Source organism: Meleagris gallopavo, chromosome Z (genome assembly GCF_905368555.1).
Source record: "Meleagris gallopavo chromosome Z, MGAL_WU_HG_1.1, whole genome shotgun sequence".
NCBI lineage: Eukaryota > Metazoa > Chordata > Aves > Galliformes > Phasianidae > Meleagris > Meleagris gallopavo.
In genome coordinates, this window is record NC_139435.1 from 28,876,743 (window position 1) to 28,901,906 (window position 25,164).

Consider the following 25,164-nt stretch of genomic DNA (forward strand, 5'->3'; position numbering starts at 1 on the left):
TTCTTCTAATATATGACCTAAATCTCCCCTGTCTTACTTTAAACCATTCCCCCTTGTCCTATCACTAGCAACCCCTGTGAACAGCCATCCCCCCTCCTGTTTATATGCTCCCTTCAAATGCTGTAAGGCCACAATAAGGTCTCCCTAGAGCCTTCTCTTCTCCAAGCTAAACAAGCCCAGTTCCCTCAAGTTTTCCTCACAAGAGAGGTTCTCCAGCCCTCTGATCATCTTAGTGCCCCTCCTCTGGACCTGTTTCAAGAGCTCCATGTCTTTCTTGTGCTGGCAGCCCCAGACCTGGACACAGTACTCCAGATGGAGCCTCACAAGAACGGAGTAGAGGGGGACAATCACCTCCCTCTCCCTGCTGGCCACTCCTCTTCTAATGCAGCCCAGAACACAATTGGTCTTCCAAGCTGCTGTAGCAGCAGCCTACAATACCCTGCAGGCTAAACTGACCCCCGCCCGTCTGATCTCCCTGATCAGGGAACACACACATTGTCAAGAGTGAGTGCCAATTTAATGCTGCACAACAAGGTGTTTTATACCTACACACACCCGCCCCACTGCCCCATGACCTCCCCAAACATCTATCCCACCCCCATTGCTAATCCTCATGCTTAAGCCAGATATTCCTGCCTTGCCCTGTTACATCCGACCACAGTCCACCTTTCTCCCCTCTCTATGCTAGTGGTTATAAAAATGCTCAATTCCTTCGTATCTCTCATCCTGGCCATGCAGTGGCTGATATATCACAAAGGTGGAGCGTGTAAGCTTACTTAACAAATCACAGAGCAAGCACAATAAAAGCGGGACTGCACAGAATAGGATAAAAATTCCAAGCATCCACCCTATTACACCCCCAAGTATCCCTTGAAACCAAGAGGTCAGGAGTTTCAACCAGTCCAACCGTCCACTACCCCACCACTGTTCACTAAGATGGTTCTTTGTGGTGCTTTCCAACATATGTCCCACCACTTCCTTAGCATGCTCAATTGATGTCGTTACATTGTGATCCTAATCAAGGCAACAGAAACCTGGGATCCCCCCCTCTTCTCGTTCAGTACACCCAATGTTTAGGTGGGCTAGCATGTAGTCCAGTGCCAACTTGGTGGTAGACAGCTCCTGACAATATGTCCATCATGTCAATCAATCACGTTAATGCCTCGCCTGTGCGGTTTGCATTCTTCAGTACCCAGCATGCCAACCATTCAATCGTTTTGTTATTCTGAGCAATTTGTGTCCAGATGAAGAGAGTTTGAACAATGGTTTGCGGACAGGTATTTAAGTACCAATTGTCATTGCAATCTGGATCCAACATAGGGTTCTCCAGGCCAACTGCTCGCTTTCTCCAGTAGCGTTACATTTGTCTTCTGATGTGAGGGGGTTGATCGCTAGGGTACCAATAGAACATGGCCCACCACATGCATTATCTGGAATTATGAGGTAGGCCAGCCGCCTGCTGCACAGCAAAAATCTCCCTCAGGAGTGGCCTGTCTAGTGAGCTTATAACAACCAAAATGGTGTATCGCTTGTTGCCACTATTAGACACTGAGGACCAGGGAGGGAATGTATTCGCCATGTCAGCATTTGGTCACCAACAAGACGGTAGAAAAACCCAATTCTCCCCAGTTGAGTTGAACCATATGAATCCACTTTTCCGAGTGTCATTATGAAGCACCGTGCCCAATGTCAGCCAAGGAGGGAGTGCTAGGGGAGTGACATTCCCTTCAGTAGCCTACATTATGGCTGTGGACAAACTGAAACCCCAATTTTCCCCAAACCCCCCGCCCCAAACATCAGCACACTCCTCACTAGAGCAGCTGTTATACCTACAGGAACTATTGACGCTGTAGTTAGTGGAAGTCACCTGCCAGGAATCTGCCTCCTTAAAGAGTCATGCTGTATTGTTACCACTGAAATGTTAAAAGGCAAGGAGCTGGTGTCGTTCAGGGTGTAGCTCTGGTTTGCAGACCAATGAGGGATGCCAAAGAGACACAGACTAAATGGACTGTCAACTGCTGATAAGGCCAGGCAAAGGGTGCTCTCATTGAAGTGCGATGTGAGATTCGTCAGCTGCTGCCAGAAATTGGAGGATCCCATCCCCAGGACCAAAGCTGGCAGACATAAGCCCACACACAAACAGCTCTGCTGGAAAAAGGAAATTCCTCAGTCATGTAACCAACGGCTTGACTGCTATAAATCACCCATTCTCCTGCTCCTGATCATCGGTCACTGGTTCTCGCCCCATAATGACCGGTCGTATATTTCTCGCCGTGAACCATCGAGGGCCTTGAGGCGTCTGCACACAGGCATAACCCTGACCCAGCCAAAGTAGAGTCCAAGGCCCCAGCCATTCCCCAGTACAGTTATCATGTACCATCAACTGGCCCATGGGTTGTTGCAGACCAGCAAAGTGATCAGTCATTCTCCCCTCCATATGATTAATTGCCACCAATGCTTTTGCCAACAACACACCATGAGTGCCACTGTCTCCCCCCCTCTCTAAGACGAGTGAGCTGGGATTTCAGGACATGGTGTGCCCTCTCACCTGTCGCCTGTCCGGTACTATTGCCAGGGATGCCAAAGGTATGACAAACGCCCCACCCTTGCATGAATCTACAGAACTTTAGACTGCAGTAATCTGGGTCATTATCTATTTTTACCTCACCCGGAATTCCCAAAGTTTGGAACGCTTGGTGTATGTATCAAACAACATGAAGGGCTTTTTGACCTAGGGCAGTGGCATAAATGATCCCACTGCAGGTGTCAATGGTAACATGCAGGTTACGCCAACGGCCAAATGGCCTGTAGTCTATAACATCCATTTGGCATAGTGTGTTGGGATCCAAACCTCGCAGATTGACTCCCAAGTCTAATGGAGATTGAGCTGTACTATGGTAGACTGGACAGGCTGCTACGATTCCCCTAGCCTGGCTAAGAGAGATTGCGAACATACGGGACAATGTCTTTGCACCGTGATGGAAAGTTCTACGTGATTGCATGGCCGTGACGGGTGCCAGTATTTGGGTTAAGGCCACGCACAAAGCATCAGCCCTACAATTCCTTTCAGCCACCCATCCTGGCAAATTCAAGTGATTGCAAATGTGGGCTATGTAAACTGGAGCAGTGCGTTCTTACAATGCCTGCTTGCAATGCCTGATACAGAAGAGTAGGTAAAGCTGTGGATGCTGTAACCGCTGACTGACATGCATAAAGTGTTTTTACACAAAATATACTATCATAGATGAGATTGAGAGGGACCCTGGCCCATTGTCGCAACACCCAAGCCACCGCTTCGGCTTCCAGGATCTGAACGGAAGTGGCTGTGTTAACTGTTTGCACAAGGGACAGCCAGTACCTGCCATCCCACCAGACTACAGCCAACTTTCTGGAGCGACCAGAGGTGTCTGTCCAGACAGTAAGCCCAAATAACGGATACGAGAATAGAGGAAGCTCCGGCAGTATTTCAGTAGTGGAGTCCAACTCCTCCACAGGGCTCCTCAAGGATGTTTGAATATCCCCTGAAAAATCAGCTAGGGACAAGTGTACAGCGGAGGATAAGGTCAAGGCTCACTCCCAATTCTCCTTTGTTATGGTAAGACAAATCATCATTGGTTCTCGGCCACTAAGTGCTACACAGCACTTACCATCCTTAACAATGGCGTGAGCTAGGAGAGCAAACCACAATGGTACTGCTACTGCCCTGAGAGAAGACTATCATCAGAGCAGAGGTTGCTCCCTCCCAGTCCAGAACTGGAGCATTAACTGTTTAACTCCCAGTGCACTACATGATGTTATGATGTGGAATACCAATAACCAAAAATCACAAAACAATGTCAGTAGCACATATATTTCCCTTATTACCTGTACTGCAACTGCAAATGTACCTTTCCTTTCATCCTTTGCCAAAGTATGCTAGGTCGAGTAGGCAGCTTCTGGGTAGCCCAAGTCAGACTTTAGAGACATTAACATTAGAGATTTTTCAAAAGTGATTCTGTCTATTCCTTTATCTTTGGTGTTATTAAAGCCGTTTAAATTTTATCCCAACTTGCATGAAAACAGTTTTAGGAACAGTTTCAAGGAGCTCCTTAGAAGTTCTAATTTAAGCTGACAAGACAGGCCCATGAAGAAACTATGTAAATGGTCTTTGTATAGGTCTGCCTATTTGTTTAAAATGATTCCTGAAGATATCTGTGTAGGGTTTATTTTGAAAAGTGTCATCTTGTCTTCCAGTCAATAGCCAGATGTTATAGCTAAATTGAGAAAACTTAGTGACATCTGTAATTAGATAGGCAGACTTAAAAAATTCAAAGGTCTTTAGGAAAACAGAGAACAGTTGTACAGAAAGCTAAAGTAAAATAGAATAGTGTGCAGAAAGATGTGATAATGCAGAAGAAAAAACACTGTTATAGAACAGTGTTAAAGCCCAAAAGTACCATTTGCCTCAGCTTCTAAATATTTGTTTCATCAGCACATGAGAGTAGATAGCAAATATCAAAAATATACTTGCTGCAATAAACTTTTGCCCTCAGTTGCTAATAGTAGGACAAGGACTGCTCTGAAAGTATTACCTCTTGTTTTATTAAATTGGTCCGGAACATCAGAGGCAAATGGTAGTAAAGCAGGAGACATTGAACCTTCCTGCCAAATTCCATTACAAGTAGTTGTCCATCAGATGAAGCAAACGGACAATCTGACAAAATTACATCTGGAATGGAAATGCAAACGAAGCAAAGGTGTGTCATTGAACATGTCCAGGTGAAAAAAATGCAGCCGCAACATTTATTGATGTTTGCTGAAAGTTTATGGAGATCAGCCACTGAATGTGAACACAGTGAGATGTTGAGTGGGTGTTTCAGCAGTGGTGACAACAACAGTGTTATGAGCATGGTATGCAGATTCTTGTTTATTGCTGGTGAAAATGCATAGCTAATGATGGTGACTATGTTGAAAAACAGTGTTCTTTATCTGATAATTTTATCTATCAAATAACATTATTGTGCTATTTGAATTTGTTGTAGTTTCCAAGTAAATAACTAGCAGGCATTACTTTTGGAATGACCTACATACATATGTGCACACATTTATCAGAAATAGCCCTTGCATTTCCTTTCTTCTAATTCTAGCCTCTAGCCTCTACATAGCAGAGGAAGTGCAGTTCTTGGACATGTATCTGAGTGGTACAAATGTAAATATATGCATACTTTTAAAGTTCATGTACAAACAGATATACCTCTATGAAGAAAAGACATTTTCTTAGAACTCATGTTGACTTCAGGGGAAAAAAATGATGATAGTGTAGTATATTGATTTAATGTATCAAGATGTGCCACTTAGGATATTGCAGAAGTACAATGCCATTATTTTTTTAAGTGCCATTCTTGCCTGACAGTTTAATCATAGTGTATAATTGTCAAACACCTCTATGACCAGTATTACAGCTAAAGCAGTGTTCATTTTCTTTTAAAGTAAAAAAGTTTTCAAACTCACCTAAAGAGTGAGATTGTTTAGATATGAAGTTTTATCGTTCAGCCTAATTTCCACTTTTGTTTTTTTTTTTTTATTTCTCTTTCTAAACAATGGAAAAAATACTGAATTTAATTACATCTTGCCAAGTTCCGGACTGCAAAAAGAATGTCAGTTCTCTGAATAGCACCCTAACATTTGAAAAGCAGCCTACAGATGCAGCTTGTCTAACATTTGGTGTGCTGGAGCAATCGCAGTATCTTGCTCTGTTAACATTCGTACTTTATCAAGAATTGAAAAATCAAGCATTTTATTCCATTTCAACTAGCTTTTCTTCATACTTCTCTTTGGTCTGGTGATACATTGCAAATTTTGCTTGTTTTGTGCGTGTGTGTGTGTGTGTGTAAAATACTCTAATTAAAGAAAAATGAAATTAACTTCCACAATGGCAAAATTCTTAGCTTGGAAGAACGAAAAGATTGTTGTAAAACTTTATTATAGAACTGTACTTGCTCTGAGCTTGAAAGTAAGTACTATAGCTTAAAATGTATTTAAGAAGCTAATGGAATTAGCTGGCTATAATCAGGACTGATAGGAACATAAGATTGAAGCTGGCCCAATAGAGTATCTTTTTCAACTGGGAAGTTTTTTAATGCTTCCTTCTGTGATCGGTTGTCGTCTAATCAAGTATCTGCATAGATTGTAGGTTTCATATAATAGATGTCATGAACTTTCTTGCAGCAGTTCGCATTATGAAATGTGCTGTTATGTGAAAAGCTGGGAATCAAAGAATTTAATCCTAAAATAACATTTTAAGGAGCTTTGAAAGCTGAAGAATTATGTTGTCCTTTGGTTGCTTAGATTGGAAAAATAAGAGTGCAGGAAAGCTCTAGGAGTAGCCACTGCTTCTGTCTTCTTTCCCCAAAGACTTTGTAATACTTTCTGAGACCTTAGTCAACTATCTCTTCTTTTTTTCTGCTCATCTTTCTCTTGCAGCAAAAGAGCAACTATGCCTTCTCTGCTCAACCCTCTCAGGGAAACTGAAAGGGAAACCTTAGAGAGGAAAACACATTAAACAATGTGCTTTTATTTAGTTTTGCTCTCACTTATATATCTTTTTTTTTAATTCTCATGTCTTTTTTTTTTTTTTCTTTCTTCTGTATGAGTCACTCAGTCATTTCTGTTCCTGATGGTGTTTTGTTTCTGCCTATCCCTCCAACTACAGGAGGTTTTTTGGTGCAGGTTCTTCTGAACAGGGGAAAAACCTCCTTCTTGTCACACATTGTGAAAGAAAGGAATGGAAAAGACTTCTCTTTCCAATCAAGTTTCCCAGAACTGACATCTTTCCTCTGGCTTAACTGTCATTGTGAAGATACCTTCCAAGCCCTTCTGGATGAGATCTTTTCCACAGGCAGACAGACAGGTAGATTGACATACAGATAGATGAATAGTCTTTTACTTAATAGAACTACTACAGTACTGAAATATATTGTCTTTCTGCAAGGAAAATGGCAATCTAGACATTATCATTTGGGTCAAGATAAGGTAAAAAATTGGGATATATTATAATACAGTCCCAAGATAGCTGAGTAATAAATATGAAAATGTTTAAAAAATCCTGTATGAGCCCTTAGGTAACTATATGCATTAGGATTATTATAAAGTATTTAGTTGCTTTTCCTTCAAAAATTACTTAGGATCACATTCATTCCAGGGATCTGGGGAGACCTTGTAGCTTTTCAATACTTTAAGGGGGCTTACAAACAGGAGGGAGGATGGCTGTTTATGAGGGTGGATAGTGATAGGACAAGGGGGAATGGTTTAAAGTAAGGGGAGATTTAGGTTAGATATTAGGAAGTTTTTCACTCAGAGGGTGGTGACACACTGGTTGACCAAGGAGGTTGTGGATGTCCCATCCCTGGAGGCATTCAAGGCAAGGCTGGATGTGGCTCTGGGTAGCCTAGCCTAGTGATTGGTGACTCTGCAAGGGAGTTGATCATTATGGTCCTTTTCAACCCAGCTCATTCATGATTCTAAGATTCTATGATTCTTTCCACATTGACATAGTTTCAGGCATAAAAATTCAGTTACTATAACAAAAAAATTATTTTTTTCCATTATCTGTTTAACATCAACACATGTAAGAACTTAACATACTATGCAAGAGGAAAAAAAAAAAACTTTTTAGATTAAAAAGCATTTCTTAACATTTTTATTACATGCCAAGTACAATTGCTAGTTTTCTTCTGCATAAAATGGATTAGTTAAGAATGTACAAACCACAAATTATCATATAGATTAAGAATGAGGAAAAGTAAACACTGAATTCTTTTCAGAATAATAAATGCATTTAATGTTTCCTTAGTGAGCATACAGACAATGCTTTTCAAAATGAAGTTGTACACGCTTATGTGGTATTTGGATAGCTGAAAGAATGTCAGCAAAACTCAAGTGCATACACCTCCTGATCTTCTCATCCATGATGCACAGAAGGAAGTGGTGTGGTAATTGCTGTTCTTTAAGGACAGCTGTTTAATATTCAGACAAAAAGTTAAGATGATTCGTTAAGAAGCTGTCACTGATCTGGGAATATCTCCACATAGTAAGATTAGTAAAAAAATTTGGCCTTGAGAATATGAAGACTAATTGCATCTTTCTTGGTTGTGAATGGCATCTGATAAAATGTTATCTGGTAAGCTATTGCTCACTGTTTTGCTCCAATTTACAGGAGGGAGAGGAGGTTCTTTTAATATCTGTATACCCGGCATGAGATTAAGAAACAACAGTTCAAATGTTGGTTCATCCAGTTTATTACAGATCTTAATCAGGGAGATGGGGAACGGGAGGACAGACAAAATTATGATTTAGAGTAATGGAGAAGGGAAGGAGGTGATAGAAAAGATAGGAAAGAAGAAATAAGGAGTCTTTATAGGAAGCAAGAGGGAAATAGTCATGACCATGGATCCAGTGTGGTTCGTAGTTCAGTCATTGACCTTCAGTAGTTCCGGGTTGTCGGACATTGTTGTTCTGTTGACGATGACAATGATGGCCACCTTTCAGTGATAGTACAAAATTATTTATAAATCCAAAGTGGTTGAGTCAGTTCTTTTTTGGAGTGGCAGCTTCTGGCTCTCAGTGGAAACTCCTTTGTTCCTATCTTCCTGGCCTTGCCAGCAGATAAGAGGGGGCAGGGAGGCTCCAACTTGTATTTTGCCTTCAGAGTATACACTGGCATAATTCCCCAGTCTCCCATAGCAAGCTGGAATTATTTGATCACAGGCTAGGTCTTCCGCCAGTAAACAGTCCTGAGCACTATCTTCTGAAGGCAAACACCTAAAATTGTGCACACAGTGATATTGATTGCCACACAACAACACCCATCACTCTTCTCCTAGACAAGTCAGTCTTATCACAAGAAATACCTCAGGAAGCAGGCTTTGAGCAAAAAACAAACAAACAAACAAAACAACAATAACAACAACAACAACAAAAACAACAAAAAAGTATTCTCATACTCACATGTACCCAAAGTCCAGATCTCAAGCACTGTATAGTAATCAACTTTGTAAATGTCAACAGTTTACGGGCTGATTTGGCCCAGTTCCATGACTAGCAGGGTGGAGGGATTTCACAAAATTCGTGCCTCCGGAAAAAGAGAACAGGGGGCCCCAAAATAATTAAAAACAGCGGCAACAATCTGAGGAGAAACAAACTAATTTACTAAATACGATATCGGAATGTGATATAACACACTATAATACAACATAATTAAAATTGAAGCTAATAAATCAAATATAATGAGAGAGAAAATGTTTGAAAGGTGGATAGGCCTCACCACAACGCTGAGGTGAGATGCGCAGTCCAGCTGAGCAGCAGGGAGACGGGAGAAGAGCCAACGAAGAAGACTGGATGAAAAAGAGCGCATCAGGTGACCTTGCCAGGAGTTATATTTCCTCTCTGACCGTGAAGCCCCCTGGGGAATGTAGTTCTTCTTCTCTTCCGGACAAGTATCCAGAACTTGAGCATTAACAGTTAAACTCCCAGTGCACTACATGATGTTATAATGTGGATTATTGATAATTAATAATCATAAAACCATGACAGTAAGTGAGCTTAAAAGCACACAGCTTTGGTCAAAACTGCTCCTGAGCATGCAGAAATATTGCATAATATGTGAAAGTCAGCCTAGCATTTCCTAACATTGCCTTTAGCCAAGTACAGTGAGAATTGGTTCCTTAGTCTGCTTTGCATATTTCTCAAGGGTTAAAATAAATGCCATATAGAATTCTTCCAATCAAAATGTTTTCAATGAATACTACATTAAATGTTCCATTTTGGTTTCCAAAACTGCTTTATTTTGTTTTTATTTATGTACTTACCCTCACTTTTTTTTTTTTTTACTTTACTTACTTACCCTTCATTTCTGTTCCCTTCTTATACAAGTTGTTCAATAAAAAATCTACTCGTCAAAAGTATATATCTTTTTCACTGCAGCATGGATCACTTTGATTATGAGTTTCATTTGCATTCACCATTAACCACCCATTTGCTCCTGCTGTAAATGTCAATCAGACTTTCAAGTGAAATGTACTATATACTTGTAGAAGAAATGAAGAAAGACTCATGTTGACAGTGATATTTAAGAAACTGTTGTGTGGTATGTCTGTCACAATATTTTGAGTCTTTTATCAATGTACCTATTATGTCCAACCAGTAAGTTATATATATGTCTATTTTTTTTTTTTTCCTGAAGAAATGATTACATTTCTATGTTTATTTTTCCTTTCCATTGGTCCTTATGAACTCTGCAGAGGCAGCAGATTCCAGAAACTAATTTGCCAAGACAAATTTTAATTTATGCTTAAGAAAAAAAGTTAGTGAGCTTCAATCATTTATTACTTAATGAATATGTATTTCAAGAACTGTGAAACATTTGTAGGGTTACTCAAATTATAAAGATTAATAAAGCAGAAGCGAAGTCAACAATCTTTGGTGTTCAGGAGTTCACTTGTGATATATTGTATATGAAGTAAAGTATACTTTAAATATTCTACCCTTCCACGCCACAAAACCTCAGATTTTCATTACTTATTTACTAAGAGTAACCACATTCAGTTATTTGGTGGTATTCAGTAGTAAATCATTAAATCACTAAATAAATCATAACCAATTATAGCACTGAATAAGACTGTAAGTAATCTGTTGCTGCTTAAAGAAGAAAAAGTATGTGCTTGCGGATCCGATATTTTTTAAAAGGGTGATAAGTGAAACACTTCACAGTCAAGAGTTTAATGAGAGCTTCTATACATTTAGTTAAGAAATTATTTGTACAAATTGTCCAACTATGAGATAAACAGAACTGTGCTGGGTAGTGAACTGTCTCAATGAGGTCAAAAGATGATAGTCAATTGAACTAGTTCTTGTTGGTTGTTAGTCACTAGTGATTTTTCCCAGAACTCAGTTTTAGTGCCAACCCTATTCAACACTTTTATCAATGATTTGAATGTAAGAATGAAATACATAATCAACAAATTTGTTGGTAACAATAAACTTGGAGGTGCTGTTGACTTCCTCAGTGGACACAAAGCCTTGAAACAGGATCTAGATACATTTGAACATTATACAATCATCAATGGCATGAAGTTCAATAAAGGTAAAAGTGGCTTTCTGCATCTGCAGTAGAGTAATGCTGGACATGTACAGACTGGGAGAAAAGTGGCAGCCCTGCAGAGACAGGTCAGCATGTGTCAGCAGAGTGCCCTGGAATCCAAGGACGAACCATGTTTTGGGATACACTGAACATAGTATAGTCAGTTGGTCAAAAGAGGCAATTCTATCACTATATTTAGCACTGGTGTGGACTTGCTTTGAATATTATTTACAGTTCTGGTCTCTGCATTATAAACAGGATGTTAAGATATTTGAAGTTTCCAGAGGAGGTCAGCAAAGCTGGAAAAAGGGATGGAAGGCATTTGTTGTGTGGGGAGGCTGAAACATTTGTGTTGTCTAGTCTTGAGAAAAGAAAGATAATAAACTGCTTTCTAAAACTCCTGAAAACAGAGAAAACAGAGGGGCTGATCTCCCTGTCTATTAATGAAAAGTGTGCTTGGGAATGGAACAAAACTGTGTCAGGGGAGATTAAGATTGGATATTTGGAAAAAATTCTTCACTGTCAGGGTGGTCAAACCCTGAAATGGTCTTTCTAGGGAGATGGTTGAAGCCCCATGCCTCTTAGTTTTCAAAAGGCATTTGGATAATGACCTCAGAAATACGCTTTAATTTTTGATCAGCTATGAAGTAATCAGGCAGTTGGACTGGATTATCTTTGAAGATCTTTTCCATCTGAACTCCTGCTCTGTTCTGTTTTGTTGTATTCTATTCTATAACAATAAACAAACTCTCAAAGCCATAGCGAGCTTCATGTTTCCTTCAGATATCACTGCAGATCAGCAGATGACAGAAACTTTGATAACAGATGCTAATGTGTCTTAGACTGGGAGAGAGTCACAGAGATTGGCAGAACCACATCACTGGTGTACTCCACCTACCTATCAGACAAAGTGTTAAGCGCATTAATAATGGGCATCAGACATGTGAGACAGAAGGGTTTTGCAGATGAAGGACAAAACCCCTCTTCACACAGTTTTGTTTTTGAATATAATACCTGGAAAAGTAGCCAGTACAACTGTTTAGCAAAAATGTGCAGAAGACAATGTGGCAATTATGAATGTACTTGTCTGTGACACTTCAAAGGAGGGCTGATAATATGCCAAGAATCACTGCTGCACATTCCTGCTCAGAATCAGGAACGGCAAGCATCTGGGAAGTTTAACTGGAACTGTACTTTCTAAAAGCAAACACTTATTTTCATATTTTGGAGTTTGGCTCATAAGTAATTCTGGATTTGCTGGTAGTAACTAGCATAAATGTAGAGTCAATATTGTAAAGCAAGAAGAAGTGAATACTGACATGTTTACAGCATACCAGATTGAGAAAGACTTGGGTGTCTTCCAGGAAAAAAAAAACATAAAGTGAACTTGAATGTTATACCTCTTTGAAAGAAGTGGGGAAATAATTGTGACATTACAAAGTAAGGTTAAAAAAAAAAAAAAAGCTCATGTTTATCAGAGAACAGTAAGTCAGGGAGAAAGAGTGAGAACATTTAGATTGCAGAGACTTGATAGTGATTGCTGATACATCTGTATGGACTGAGAAAAGAGCAAGTATCTCTTCAAGATGCCCCTTAGTGCCCCTTGAAGTCATCCCGGGGTACAAAGTAAAAGCAGGCATGACTGCAAATTACTGAACAAATAAACAGTAGAAATTGGAAAATTATTAACAAATATATTAATGAGAAGTGGTTTTGATAATTATCTTAGCCAAAAATTTGCAAAATGAAAAAGGAATTTGTAACTGTAAACTCTTAACTTTTTAGAAAGCATCCTTTGCCACACACCTGTTTGCTGTAAGGAAACTGATGCGTGCCCTAGTGTAAAGCAGAAAAACTTTGAAGAATATTATATTAGGTTGTATTAAATCAAGAGAGACAATATAGGAAAAAAAGTTCAAATCATTAAACTTCCTAATCACATTTTGACAAGGCAAAGATTACAATCAGATGCTACCAGTATAAAGAGTTATCAAAATGATTTAAGCAAGTAATACACATTTGCAAAGATTTTTTGCAATGGTTAATAATTTGGAGAAATGTTAGAATTAAATGCTATACTGCCGTGACACCATCCCAAGATTTCTGGAGACAACTAGATGGACTGCTCCAAAAGCACTGCCTCCTATTTTATTAGTTGGCCCAGAACATCAGAGGTGGATGTTGTTGGGATGACAGTAGAAGCTGAACCTTCTTGCCAATATTCCTTTACATTCATTTGCTGCGTGACAGTTGGCAGCAGAAGGTTAGTCTGACAAAATGGCATGGAAGTGTGGATAAAGAAAATGTCTGTCACTGAGCACCTCCATGCAGAAAAAATGGTACCCACTGATATTCGTTGATGCTTGCTGAACATCTGTGGAGATAAAACAGTGGATGTGAATAGTGAGGTGAGGGTGATGTGTTTCAGCAGTGCTGAAGTGACGGATCACCTCCAATGGTGCAGATATTTACAAGCATTGTATGCAGGCTCTTGTTCATCACTGGTGAAAATAATATCTAATAATAGTGAGTATGTTAAAAAAAAAAAAAACAACCGTTTTTTAGCTGAGAATTTTCTCTATCAAACATTGTGCTATTTTAATCTGTTGTAGTTTCCATAGAAATAAATTGGAGGCATTATTTTTGAAGCAATCTACGTTTAGAAGTTTATCAAGATATTAGTATAGAAGAAAACACAGGAAAAACTAATACTTCCTTACTTTTAAGTAGATGAACGCTAAGTTTTTTTTTTTTTTGTTTTGTATTTTTTCTTTTAGAATATACTTACATTTCATAGAACAAAAAATTTCAGCCAAACATTCTAATAGCGTAAAGCGTATCTTCAGTAGTACTTTATGTAAATGTTTTTCTTAAGACCTTTTTCTCAGTACTTCATAAATTTCCCACAATATATATGTAACATTTGTTGCCCAGCAACATAGTCTTAGAAAAGAAAGGAAAATAGCATACTGTTTTCTTTGGCTCAAGTCAACTTCATCAGTATGACTATGAGAAAAAAGTGAATAAACAAATGAGTAACAACTCACCTAGGACTGCTTTTAGAAATGCTTGCAACAGTTCTTTATCAGCAATATAGAGAAAAAAGTTTCTGTCACTGAAATATCAAATAAAAATTGGAGAGCATTTTAAAGCAAGTATCTTTCTCAGAGAATAATTACCTTACGGAGAAGACACAAGCATAGAATTCAGGTCTTAAGAGAAAGTATGTCTAAACAGGTGGGGCTCATCATGTTATAAGCTGTGGCATCAAGATTCATATAGGACTGTCTGGGAACTGCTGAATCACAGCCTGAACCTCTGATCACCTGAGGTGAGCAATGAGTCAGCCACGGGAGCACAGGTGAAGGCAATTCACCTGTGCTGTTGGAATGGGTGCAGCCTGGCCCCACCTCTCCTAGACCCATTTAAGAGCTGACTGCCAGTGGGGAAGGATCTCTTTCTGGAGATCTGCTCCACTGGAGTTTTCCTGTCATGTCCAGAATATGGGTGAGTGTGCCTATCATTTCTGTTTCCTGCTTTGGTGTAACAGCTACTTAGCCAATCTCTGCTATACCATAACATCTGTACATTCGTTATTTGTACAGTGGCCTTCATTCCCCTTAATATATACCACTGTGATGGAGAATGGGTATAGGTCCTAAGTGCTTCAGTGACAAATATTAAATTGTTGCAGAGCCTGAAACTCTCAGTTGCTTTACTAGGATTTCATAACAGTAAGAAGTATACAAGACAATGCAAAGAACAGATCTTCCAGCTCACCATCTGTCTCGCTCCAATTTATAGGAGGGAGATGCAGTTCTTGTAATATCTGTATACCCGGCGTGAGATTAAGAAACAATGGTTCATATGTTAGTCTAACTAGTTTATTATAATCCTAATCAGGGAGATGGGGAAGGGAAGGAGGGCGATAGGAAAGAAGCAAGAATTGCATAAAGCGGGGATAGTCACCAGCAGGATCCAGCAGCCGTCCCGTTGCACGATGTTTTGATGGTCCGAGGTAGAAGCAGCGGGGAGGAGGGGGGGGAGAGAGCAGCAGTGTGGCCGGCCTTGGGCAGCAAGCAGGTGGCAGAAGGAAGTCGCGGAGTCGATCCAGGAGGAAGCAGCAGGACCCAGGTAGTAGGCCCAGGAGAGTCCGCCAGCACGCAGGAATTCCATTGTGAGGGATCTGATGGTAGACACTTAACCTCATGGTTTTCGATTCCTCTTTTTATCCTCCTTTTCCTCCTGCCTACGTGACTTCCCTGGGCGCTTGAGCAAGAGTCATGTGAGTATCCACTGAAATGGCCATCATCCTGAGATAAGTCTACACAAAAGACCGCTTCACAGCTATTAATCTACAGCTTATCTCTCTCTCCTTGCCCCTGGCCTTGTCCATCAAAGTTCTCCAGACAAAGGATTTCACAGCCTTTGCCCTGGACTTGCCTGAACTCAGACAAGTCCATCTGTGTCCCCAGCAAGCTTTGAGACACTGATGTTAACAGAATAATATCTTACACCATCATAGAGACTTTGTCCAGTGAGTACACATCTGTAACTTTTATAGATGGCATTAAACTGTCTTCATAAACTTTGCAGAAAGCATAAACAGTTAGCAAGTAAGAGGCATTTACTTGTCTCAAGAGAGGAGCAGACATCCTTATTCACTGTTTGCTGCTGTTCTGTAAAACCTCTCCACACTTATCCCCTCAACAATAATGATGACCTAGGTTTCATTTCTGAGCTACTGTAATTGAGTAAAAAACTTTATGCCACTATTATCTCTGTCATGCTGTAAAAAATGAATAGCAAGTATATTAAGACTTGGTAAAACTGTATTCTGTGTTCATAGAATCCTAAAATGTTTTGGATAAAAGAGATCTTTAAAATAATCTAGTTCCAAACCTCTGCTGCAGGCAGGGACACCTCCCACTAGACCAGGTTGCTAAGAGCCCCGTCCAACCTGATCTTCAGTGACTCCAGGGAAGAGACATTCACAACCTCACATGGCAGTCAGTTCCATTCTCTCACCACCCTGACAGTTTAAAAAAATAAAAATAAAAAAAATAAATAAATCTAGTTCACATCCACCCTTTTCCATCTTAAAGCCATTACGCCTCATCCTATTGCTACATACCCTCATAAAAAGTCCCTCTCCTCCTTTCTGTTAGGCCCCCTTCATGTGCTGGAAGGCCAGTACAATCTCCCCCCAGAGTCTTTTCCTCTTCAGGCTGAAGAACATCAGCATGTCACTATAGGGGAGATACTCTAGCCCTCTGATCATCTTTGTGGTTCTTCTCTGGAACCATTCCAAGAGCTCGGTGTCCTTCTTTTGCTGAAGGCCCCAGAACTGATTGCAGTACTCCAGAATGGGACTCTGGAGGGCAGAGTAGAGGGGCAGAATCACCTCATTTCACCTGCTGGTCTACAGCATTGATTCCTGTGGAATGCTGATCATCACCAGTCTTCACTTGGACTCTGAGATGTTGTAACTTTTTGAGTGTGACCATCCAGCTGATTCCTTATCTAGTGAATGTTTCATCCATCAAACCAATTTTTCTCCAATTTAGTGATCAGGATGTTGTGTGGGACAGTGTCACACGTTTTGCACAAATCCAATGACATCTGTAGCTCTTTATTCATTGATGCTGTAACTCCACCATAAAAGTCAGGTATGACTTGCCCTTGATGAATCCAAGTTGGTTACTACCAATCACATCTTTATTTTCTACTTGTCTTAGTATGGAATTCAGAAGGATCTGCTCGGTGATCTCACCAGGCACAGAGGTGACATTGACTGTCATGTAGTTCCCTGGATCATCTTTTTTCTTCCTCTTGAAAATGGGGGTTATGTTTCCCCTTTTCCAGTCAGTGGGAACTTCACCAAACTGACATGACCTTTCAAATACAATTGATAGTGGCTTGGCAACTTCATCTGCAAGCTCCACCAGAAGCTGTAGTTGGGTTTTATTGGGCCCCATGGACTTGTGCTCCTTCAAGTTCTTTAGATGACCTTGAACCTGATCTTCACTTACAGCAGGCAGTTCTTTCTTCTCCCGGTTCTTACCTTTTACTTCTGCAACTTTGGTGGTGTGGTTAGAGCTCTCACAGGTGAAGACAAAGAGGTCACTGAGCACTTCAGCTTTCTCCATATGTGTTGGCCCACAACAAAGGCTGTAACATAAATAACCTCTCTATTGTTTCATTGATTTGCTTCATAAAGGCTGGGGATATAACATTAAACAAAACAGTGACCAAATCTCTGTTCTTTAATGCAGAGATGATTTCAGTGTGAACCTCATTGTATACAGAGTTTTCAATAAACATTCATTACTTTCTTTTGCCATCAACTTAGCTCTGCTGTCATGCCATTGAAATAATATCTGATTACTAGGTTCAGGTGCCATCTTCCAAGCCTATTCAGCTTTGTAATATCACCTTACATTTTACCTCTGAGTTTTACCTACCATAAGTCAGCAGTTCGGCAACAATATGATTGGACTGATATGCAAGAATGCAGAAGTTTTAGCAAAGGTGAGGGACAAAATGTCTGCAGTAATGATATTAATGGCCTCACTAATGTATTTATTAGTTAGTGTGTAGAACAGAAATGAGAATTGATTTATCTGTCATTATCACTTTCTCCTTCAAACTGATCCTACTGCAGAGAAAAATGTCAGGTTTGCTAAAGGATACTAGGGCTATCAAGAAGGAATGAAGAGCTGTTCTCTTCCTTTATCTCCACTATTTTGTGTTACAAATCAACGTGGTTGACAATTTCAGTAGGAAAACTGCAGTAGAGAAAGGGTAGAATTTGAAGAGTGAGTATCTGACATGGGAGACTAATCACTTTGTAAACAGTGTAGGTATCTTTAAAAGAGTTCCTTCTTGTCATATTATTTACATATGTCAGAACAGCGAGGACTGCTCTATGCAAGCTTGCTCTCCATCTATTTTCTTTTCGTGTATCTAAGAGTCAAATGCATTGTCCAAAATTTCGGGAAGGATACAAATAGTACTTTCAGACAGCTGATGTTTCTCCTCTGATTCTCAGCTGATAGCTACCCATGTTTCTTTTTTTAGAGAATTAAACTAGTGAAAACAAACAAACAAGAAAGCTTTAAAATGTGTTCTGGAGTAATTAGTTAAAAATTATGTTGTCTCTTTAAAAGTATTTCTTAGTCTCAGAAGGTTAATGGTGTCATACTGAACAGAGACATAGAGTGATTGTAGCAGTATTAATAAACTTGATTGAAGTGCCAGTGGCTCCAGCATGGTTTTAACACCATACACCCTCACTAATAAAATAAAAACTAATTTTAAAAACAATTACCTCCTGGAGACCTTAAAATGGATTTTACTAATGAAAAATGAACATGAATTTTTTTCATCAGTAGTGAATCAAGTGTGACTACGGAAGGATGTTCACAACAGTAAAACAAAATATCCTAACCTGGTCTACCCATTTAGAAGTAATTTTGAATAGTGTCCATCAGATTAACAAAAGAGTTTTCTCTAGTACCCTAAAGAAAAGAAAATACACACATATATACATAGCAAGATGGTAATTAACATTGTATTTGCCAGAACATACTGTTTTCTAATGACCAATACTATTGTACAAATCCATACAAGGAAATCTGTTGGCTAACTTTGTTTGTTTGTTTGTTTGTTTCAGCTACTGGATAAGTAAGACTAATCATTCCATGATCTCTGCAGAAGTGTCCTGCACAGATCCTCAACCTGGCCTTTCCTCCACAGTATTAAGTACTAATAAGATGTAGTTATAAATATCCACATGCAGAGTGGTGGCTTCATTTACTTTGTATGTACCTTAGTCAGATTGTAAAATACAAAATGAATTTTAGTGAACTAAGCATTGATGATTTCTTAGAAATCTTTCAAAGAACAAAAGAGCAAGTTCTATTGATCTCTAAGAGTTAGCAAGTTATGGAGGGAGCTTTTCCATAATGAGAAAATGAAGTTAACCAAACTGTACTGTATACAGTATATGTATTCCCATAAATGTATTTTGGGGCTGTACAAATCTTTTGAATGCTCAGATTCATAATGAGAGGGATAAAATCTGAAATAGAAAGCAAAGATTCAGGTATTTATTTCTAGAATTGCTTGCATATCATAGAATGGTTTAGGTTGGAAAATACAGTGATGACCATCTAGTTGCAATCCTACTGACTTTGGCAGGGCTGCCACTCACTAGATCAGGAAGCCCAGATCACCATCCAACATGTCTTTGGAAACCTCCAGAGTTGGTGCACAAACAGATTCTCTGGGCAACATATTCCAGTGCCTCACCACACTCAGAGTAAGGAATTTCTTCCAAATATCTAATCTAATTTTACCATCTTTAGTTGTAAAAAGTCCTATCACCACACTCCGGTAAAATGTCTCTTGCCATTTTTCTCATAGGTCCACTTTAAGTAATGGAGAGCTGCCATAAGGTCTCCCTGGAACCTTCTCTTCTCGAAGCTATGTGAAGTTACTTGTATGAGTGTTTTTCCATAAGAGAGATGCTCCAGCTCTCTGATCGTTCTTGTTGCCCTCCTTTGGACTTATTGTGAACACTGTACTCTAAGTAGAGTCTTGTAAGAGCAGAATATTTTTGGGAGAATTGCCTCTCAGTCTACCAGATATATTTTTTTCAATGCATCTCAGGATATGGTTGGTTTTCTGGTCTCCAAGCACACATTGCCAACTTATGTTTTATTTTTAATTCACCAATAGACTCAAACTCTTCTCCTCAGGGTATTTCTCACGTCCCTCAGGCCTACATCCTTGAGCCTATAAGTGGGAAACGGGGGAGTAAATCTCTCCCCCTGCAAGAGATTACTCTTTTACGTCACTGTCTCAAAGCTTGCTGGGGACACATATGAACAAGTTCAAGCAAGCCCTGGGCAAGGGTTAAGAAATCCTTTGTCTAGAGAAAAGTGATGGACAAGTCCTGGCCAAGAGTTGCAAAATCCTTTGTCGGAGGGACACAGATGGACAAGGCCAGGGGCAAAGAGAGAGAGAAGCTGCAGATTAATGGCCAGGAAGCAGTCTTTTGTGTGGGCTTATCTTGAGGAAGATGGCCATCTCAGGAGGTGCTTCACGTGGTTCTTATCCAAGCACCCAGGAATGTGACGCTGGCAGAAGAAGGAGGATAAAAAGGGGACCTACGACCATGAGGTTTAGGTTTTCTGGCAACAGATTCCTCATGAAGAAGAAGAGGTTTCTGACATGGGCAGCCTCACGACCTGCTTCTGTCCCTCCTGGACTTGCTCTGCACTCTGCCAGCATGCTGAAGAAGAACAAAGGTGTCTGCCATCAGATTCCTCACTACGGAATTCCTGCATGCTCACTGACTCTCCTGAGCCTGCTACCTGAGTCCTGCTGCTTCCTCCCAGACTGGCTCTGCAACTTCTTCCTGCTACCTGCTTGCTGCCCAAGGCTGGCCACATTGCTGCTGCTCTCCGCCTATGCTTTTGCCTCAGACCTTTGAAATGGCATGCAGCGGGACTGCTGGATCCTGCTGGTGACTATCCCCGCTTTACGCGATTCTTGCTTCTTTCCTATCTTTTCTATCACCCTCCTTCCCTTCCCCATCACCCTAATTCATAATAGTTGCTGTCCTTCCCTTCCCCCTCTCCCTGATTAGGATTTATAATAAACTGGTCAGATCAATATTTGAACCATTATTTCTTAATCTCACACCGGGTATACATATTAAAAAAGAACCTCCTCTCCCTCCTGTAAATTGGAGCAAGACATCCCCTCTGCTGTTAGGGCAGAGCTAGTTTGAGACCTCCTCATGAGGCAGAATGTATACAAGTTTATGGGGCTGGATGACATGCATCCTAGGGTCCTAAAGGAGCTGGCTGATGTGGTTGCTGAGCTACTGTCCATCGTATTTGAAAAGTTGTGGCTGTTGGGAAAAGGAAATCTCACTCCCATTCACAAGAAAGGGAGGAAAGAGGACCCAGGCTACTACAGGCCAGTGATCTTCATTTCTGTGCCTGGGGACACAGGGACGTTAAAGCACATGAGGGTGAGTGGGTGATCTGACACAGCCAGTGTGGCTTTATCAATGGTTAGGCATGACCTTCCCATCTGGTGACCTTGTTGTGATGGAAAGACAGCACTGGTGGACAAAGGAAAGGCAACCGATGTCATCTACCTGGAATTGAGCAAGGCCTTTGACACAGTCCTCCACATTTTTTTCTCTAAATTGGAGAGATAAGGAGGGATGGGCTATTCAGTGGGTAAGGATTTGGTTGGAGGTCCATAGACAGATAGAGGTTAGTGGTGAATAGCTCTATGTCCAGATGGAGGCTGGTGACAAGCAGTGTCCCCAAGAGGTCTGTCTTGGAATCGGTGTTCTTCAGCATAATCAGTGATACTGATAATAGGCTTGAGTGCACCCTCAACAAGTTTGTTGATATCACCAAGCTGAGTGGTTCAGTTGATGCATTAGAAGAAAGGGATGCCATCCAGGAGGACCTTGACAAACTTGAACTTGGACCTGTGTGAGCCTAATGAGGTTCAGCATAGCAAACTGCAAGGTTTTGTGCTTGGGTTGGAGTAATCCCTAGTATGTTTACAGACTGGGAGAAGTTCTTGAGAGTGGCCCAGCTGAGAAGGACCTAGGGGTTCTGGTGGATGAAAAACTGAACATGAGCCAGCAGTGTGCTCTTGCAGCTTGGAAGGCCAATGGTATCCTGGGCTCAATCAGACGAGAGGAGGCCAGCAGAGAGAGGGAGGTGATTGTCCCTCTACTCTGCCCTAGTGAGGCCCCAGGTGGACTACTGCATCCAGGTCTGTGGTGCCCAATATGGGAAAGATGTGGAGCTGTTGAAGAGGGTCCAGAGAGGACAACAAAAAATGATCAAAGAGTTGGAGCACCTCCTCTGCAAAGGCAGGCTGAGGGAACTGGGCTTGTTCAGCCTGGAGAAGAGAAGGCTTCAGCGAGACCTCATTGCAGACTTCTAGTATTTAAACAGGGATTATAAACAGGAGGGAAATCAACTCTTGGGAAGATAGTGAAAGGACAAGGGGGAATAATTTTAAGCTCAAGGAGAGAAGGTTTAGATTAGATATCAGTGGGAAGTTCTTCACAGAGAGTGTGGTGAGGTGCTGAAACAGGCTGCCCAGAGAGATTGTGGATGCTCTGCACCTGGAGGTGTTCAAGACCAAGTTGGATGGGGCCCTCAGATGTGGTCTAATACCAGATCTGGAGGTTTGTTCCCCTGCCTGTGACAGGGGTGTTGGAACTTGATGATCCTTGAGATCCCTTCCAACCTAAATCACTCATGATTTTGTTTCTCTATTCACTCATCATGCAGTCTGTACCTCAATTCGGGTTCAGGACCTTCAACTTGATCTTGTTGAACCTCATTAGATTCTCAGTGGCCTATTTCTCAAGCCTGTCAAGGTTACTCTGGATATCATCCTTTCCCTCCAGAATATGAACTACAGTATTCAGACTGGTGTCATCCACAAACTTGCAGAGGGTGCACTCAGTTCCACTGTCCATGTCACTGACAAAGGTTTTAATAATACCAGTCCTAATTCCTGTGACAGCACAGGCTTAAAAGCATGGAGAGTGCTAGTGGTCTCAGCTACAGTTGCAAGATTTTAAGTGGTTCCTGAAGGACTGAATATTCTGCTAAAAGTGGTAATCTGTCTTCCAGATACTGAGGATTAGAATTGTTGTACATAAATCTCTGCCTAATTTAGTTCATACAGGAAAAAATAAGTTGCTAAGATGATCATAAGATGAGGAATTGAAAGAACTGTGATTATAAAAAATGTATAAAATACTGATCCCATTGCTAATACCAGCTTTTATTTTGCATTCAGACGTTGTGCATCTCTGTCTATCCTTTCATGTTAAATAGGAAAGCTTTGCTGATGCTACAATTTTTCTTTGTTAAAGTCAAGAACAGGTAAATAGCTTATTGCTGTATTTTGTTTCCTCCCCTTCCTTCCTCCCTTCCTTCCTTCTTTTTCTATGGAGAAAGGAGGTACAAGTGCATGAGTAATATCATTATTGTGGTACAAAGGTAGGAAAAGAGAAGAAATCATGTATACATTGTTGAATTTCCATTAGGTTCTGTTCATTTCACACTGTTCTGTAATAGTTTTTACTTTGCCAACTCTCCCCCCAGAAAATTTAATTTGATGCATTGCGTGTATTTGGCATTGCACCCTCTCCTTTCCAAACCTATCTAATCTGACAAGTCAGGACAAACAGAGGTTATGCATATAAGCACTTTAATTTTTTGCTATACAAACAAAATGAAAATTCTCTTTCCTGCTTTTTGTTTGCAGTTTGGATATGGAAAGATTAGAATATTCAAAATCAGACTAATCCTCTTATGCATATATTTAGTGCTGCCTGCTGCCATTAGGCTGTTCATGATCATTTTGGAAGAACTCTGTTACTTTCTTAGTTTTACTGATTAAACACTGACTATAACAAAATATACACTACCCACTCAATTTTAATTAAATTTTCATATTCTCAGTGCTTGATTGACGCCATTTTGACTGACTTAAGTGACATTCACTAACTTCAGGAAACAAACATCCATCACACTCAATGCCTTTCTCTCCTATGATTTTTCTAACCAGCAAAGATATTTTTAGACTAGAGGGAGTCAAATCCTTTTTCACTGCATGTTTCACTCACATGTGCTGAGTATAATCCTGTTTTATATGATCAGATGAAGGAGGAGTAAGTGTACAGTCGCCAGTACCTTCAAAACTGAACTCTTGAAAAAAAGATCTTCCAAACTGGAGATAAGAATATCTCAAGACACTAGCATCTATGATATTTTCTTAAAATTTCCATTCTAATTTGAAAGTTGACTTGGGCATGAATGTGCTACATGTTGGAAAATAGGGTAGCTGGCAACTATATCAGATAGACCAGAGGGATGCTTGTAAACTGAAGGCTATTACAAAGAACAAAGATAACAAAGAAGAATTTAAGCAAAATACAAATTTTATTTACATCCACGAGCAGCTATTTTCTGTTCACCAGCTGTACCAGAAGTAATTGTATGCTATAGGAAAGCCAAATATGATAGAAGAGTTAGAATATTTTTCTGCCTGTCCTTTCATAGGAAAAAAAATTGATAAACTCTTCAAAAGGTCTATACAATAAGGTTTATGTTCCACTCATTCAAATCTCATACACTATTGCCAATGTCTATAAATAAGATAATTAATAAAGAAGACTGAAAAAAAAAAAAGTTATGACTGTTATACACTTGTTTATCCATGGCTTACAGGCATGTTTGGCCTGGTTCCATCAGTAATGGGGAGGAGGCACCCACAAACATATGCCCTGGGAAAAGGGAAGGGGAAAAGGGCAGGAAGATGGGCCTAAAAAAAACCAAAAAAAAACAGTGTCAATGATCTGGGGAGGAAAGCTAATTTACTAAACAAGATATTGGAATACAAGATACAATACAAGTATAATTCGATGTAATACAACTGAAGCTAATAGAGCAAATAAAATGAGAAAGTGTCCAAAAACCGAAGACCTTTCTCTAATGCTGAAAGAGAGGTGTCTAGCTGGGACAAACAGAAAAGCAAAAGAGGTGGATGTCTTGTGATCTATGAATGATTTTATCTTTCCCTCTGAATAGAAAACAGAAGCAGAAAAACAACTCAAAGTCCTCTGGAGTATGATTATGTAGATCTTCTTCTCTTCTGAGGACTAGGTACCCAGAAATATTAGCAGTCCATGGAACTGGAGCAGTAATCTTTAACATCCAGTGCAATACATGATTTTGATGTGGAATACTGATAACAAAAAATCAGGAAACCATGACAATCTTACAGATTTGAAGTTGCCTTATGACTTTTTAAAGTCAGGTGAAAATTCACTGGCTTTCCCAGTGGCTGAATTGTCATCCTCATGTAATTTTGAGGATCAAAGAATCATGGAATCATAGAATTATAGACTGCCTTGGGTTGCAAGGGACTTTCTAACACATCTCATTCCAACCCCTCTGCTATAGGCAGGGTTGCCAGCCATTAGA